The sequence below is a fragment of the Candoia aspera genome, chromosome 2, assembly GCF_035149785.1.
Source record: "Candoia aspera isolate rCanAsp1 chromosome 2, rCanAsp1.hap2, whole genome shotgun sequence".
Classification (NCBI taxonomy): Eukaryota; Metazoa; Chordata; class Lepidosauria; order Squamata; family Boidae; genus Candoia; species Candoia aspera.
Window position 1 is genome coordinate 173,748,355 of NC_086154.1, and position 3,256 is coordinate 173,751,610.

General features: G+C 41.0%; 1 long non-coding RNA gene across 1 annotated transcript; it reads right to left on the reverse strand.

Annotated features, from left to right (window-relative positions):
- Positions 1 to 299: 299 nt before the first annotated feature.
- On the reverse strand, positions 300 to 2,955 carry LOC134492518 (uncharacterized). Its single transcript, XR_010067449.1, has 3 exons — positions 2,886 to 2,955; positions 1,925 to 2,162; positions 300 to 413 (listed from the first exon to the last, which is right to left on the reverse strand). It is a non-coding gene; the product is annotated as an uncharacterized LOC134492518 (long non-coding RNA).
- Between the last annotated feature and the right edge of the window lie 301 nt (positions 2,956 to 3,256).

The following is a 3,256-nucleotide window of genomic DNA, read 5'->3' on the forward strand; positions in this document are numbered from 1 at the left end:
CTCTAGTTATACATGTTAATGAGGAGGCTGAAAAATTGAAAGTAAGTTTAAGCATTTAATAACTGGCCTTTCTTTTTGAAAGAGAATGTCTTCAATTCCTTTTTCTTTTCTTTTCTTTTTTAACCTGCACACTTTATTTCAGCACTTTACAATGATGAGGCAAAAAATGCTCCCAGTTCCAAAGACCAGTCTTCAGAAAATGTTTCCCATCTCATTCATAAACACCCACACCCACATACATAAACACACAAATATAAACAAAAATCTAGAAGAAGAAATATAATGCTGATCAATTTTATTTAAAGGAAAATATTGCAAAGCTTGGAAAAGTCAATCTAAATCAGGGTCATTCATTGTGCTGTACCAGAAGCAAAAGGGTGTCTTCTAGTTATCTTCTAAAAATCATCTCAGACCTACAACATGAAAAAAACAGGTATTATTTCAGAATCCCTCCCTTTATGACTAGACTAAGTGTTGCCTGCCTACTTCATACACTAGTTGTCACAGCTCCAGAGTAACTGTTATGCTCTTTGGTTCTAAGCAGCCTTTCTCAACTTAGTCCCCATTCAGGTGTATTCCCCATGGGTTCAATGTGCCTAGAAGATGTGGAGTTGGGGAAAGCCAATCTAGACACTTACTCAAGGGCAACTCCTGTGTAGATTTTATTTCTTTTTCTCCATTTCTCCTCTCTGATGCAGAACTTCAAGGGATTATGGATCAGGGGAATAGCCCACTCTGCTCCTGGCCACAGGAACAAGGTTTAGTGGCTCCAGGGCATCTTCTCTATCCACCAGAAAGAGAGGATCAGGTTTGCCCCAATGCCAGTTTATGACTTGTCACTTTGGTCTGACATTGTCAAATTGACTGCCCTCCTCGACTTTTCTATTCTTTGAAGCTCATTAACAGAAACCTCTTCCAGCTACTAGCCCTGTTGGCTGAGGGACCAAGGAAACACGAACCCAAAGCACACCATCTCTTCTCTCCGTGAGAATTGGTTCAGCTCTGCAGTGCACTTCATTTTCACAGGCCTATTGAAAATCTTTTGCTTTGCGTTTGCTATGACAGGGCATGAAAGTGATCTGTAACTAACTGTGCGCCATAATTCAGCACAAGGTATTCAATGTCTTCTTTTCTCAAAATGAGCCTGGTTGTTCATGCACATGAATACCATAGGTGAACCCCCTTTGTCATGTGCCAGGAGAAGTGGGGAAGCTGCCAGAGACAATGTTACCACAGGGATGGATGGAGCAGCTGCCTTATGCTGTGAATATTAATATATCTATTTTCTATAGTATATTACCACCCAGAATACAGTAAATAGTATATTACCCAGTATTATATGATATTACCCAGTATATAGTATATTACCTAGAATTCAAGCCTTCTATTGATACGGTGAACCTACACTATAGGATACAACAAACTTTACTTGAACATAGTCAATTTTCTATCACTAGACCTTTGCTTCTTGACTGGGGGTTCTGGGAATTATTAGGGTTTGTTTTTTTTTAAACAGATTCTGCAACCTGCAAAAGTTTGAACCCACCTGCTACAGAAGAACCAAGCTGGCCTCTGCAAACAGTTGTTTGGTGGTTCTTGGGCAAGATGGCTTCATCCGAAGCTTTAATTCTCTTGGTGAAGGGCAGAGCTTATATGGCCATCTATCTCCCACACAGGGATCCTAGGTGGCTCACAGCAACCAATAAAACCACCACCAACTCCCCGCATCAGACCCTTCCCCTAAGGTGCCAGAACCACCCATACTGTTAATTCCCTGACTCTACCCCATCCTAGCCCAACACTTGAGGGAACAGCCAAGTTTTCCTGGCCTTTGGGAAGGCTAAAAGGGTAAATCATCAAGGAGTGGTAGTTAGGAGTAGCCCACAGCATATTTCCTTCTGTGGCTGAAATATCTCAGCAGGACTTACCAGTCAACAGATCAGGTTTTATCCACGCACAGTCCTAGGCACAGTAGGTGGGCCAGCAGTTGCTACAGGCTTACCTAAATGGTTAAAAAACCACGGTGGATACATAGGAGGATACATAAAGGGAAAATATGAAGTTGGGCTTGGAAGCGGATAGCCCAGAGATGGGTAGTGTGGATATGGTGGGTAAGATGGGTATCGCCATCCTTCCCTGCTTCCACTTTCACTTCTGCTAGCCTGGGAGAGAAGGAGAAGAATGAGCAAAACATGAGATTAAAACGGGTAAAGGTATTCACTTTTGGAGTTATGATTATTTTAAAATATTTCATTTTTTGTGATAAGAGTTTTTTATCAAATCAGTCCATCAGTAGTACTATTTATGGAACTGATTCTCCAGGCCAAATCAAGCCAGCCATCAGCAGGACTGCAGCCCATCACAAGAGCAACCAACCAATCATTTTGGTTGCCTGCAGCCAAGTATCTGGTAGACCATATGAAAAATCTGGTTCCCAGTCTTTAGTTGGTTTGGTGGCTCATGGGATTGTAGAAGCTGATCTCCCTTAGCAGGCTGTTGCCTTCCAAGGCTTCAAGTGACATCATTCCCAGATCCACCTTTGGAAGTTCTTTAATAGGAAAGACTTGGTTTGAAACCTCTGTGCTAATGAGCTGGGGGATCTGGTTCAAGTCTCTGCAAGTGATGATCTCCTATATGGACTCAAGATTACTCCTCTGTCTCTCTGACTTCTCCATCCCAGCCCCCTTTTGCAGTGTGGAATGACAGTGCTGACTTTCCTCACTGAACCATCATACAAGAATCTTGAGAAAATGAATGCTCTGCCCAACCCATTCCATAAACACCACACAAGCCCCTGACCCTCAAAAAGTTGTGCAGTTATTTTTTTCAAGCATTAAATAAATCCTAGATATTTCTATCATGCAATTACAACCCTTAATGTGTACCTCATAAGGAGCAGTGATGGCCAAAAGGCAGGCAAGGACAATTAGAATCTTCATTTTGTTGGATAAATCTGTAAGAACAATTAGTTGTTTTTAAAACTCTCATAGTAAAAATGAATCAATCACATACTGTATATAAGGATTCAGATCCCAAATACCAAGTTAATTCATGCTGCTTCAGAAAAAAATTTTTGGTCTTCTGAAATAAAACAGAACCAACCAGACTCAAAGTTGGACCTTCATGAACCTTCAGAAGAGGAGTTATGATCTCAGAGCTACAGAAAGACAATGTTCCTTACAAGTAATTGCTACTTGTTTTACAGAAACCTACTATTTGCACAAAATGTTGGTTATGCAGGTTTCTTAAAACAAAA